This window comes from Hipposideros armiger, unplaced genomic scaffold (assembly GCF_001890085.2).
Source record: "Hipposideros armiger isolate ML-2016 unplaced genomic scaffold, ASM189008v1 scaffold_255, whole genome shotgun sequence".
Classification (NCBI taxonomy): domain Eukaryota; kingdom Metazoa; phylum Chordata; class Mammalia; order Chiroptera; family Hipposideridae; genus Hipposideros; species Hipposideros armiger.
Window position 1 is genome coordinate 1,878,762 of NW_017731605.1, and position 409 is coordinate 1,879,170.

A 409-nucleotide genomic window follows, 5' to 3' on the forward strand; every position below is an offset into this window, starting at 1 on the left:
CGGCTGCTCAGCTCGGGCCTGGACTCAAACCGCTGTTGCTCAGAGCTCAAACTCTTGAGCGAGCTCTTAACCAACTGAGCCACTCAGCCAGCCCAATCCTTGAATATTTTAATGTCACCATAATTAACATGCAGCTTGGTAAGATTAGCTGGCAACTGTATAAACAATAGCCAGAAAAAGTAATGGTGCCAGGCATTTCTTGACTTCGGGAGATTTGAAGGGGATGGAAGGGCGATGTCTAATGCAGAATGCTAGAGCTCACCTCCAGTGGAACTGTGCTATGAGACCTGGTTACAGTACCCATCCATCAGCACTCCAGTTCAGAAATAGGAACCTCCATCTGCTAATGTGTGGGCTAAAAAAAATAATACTTTTCCTTCCATCTTCTAAGTTCTTTTAGCTAGGCTAA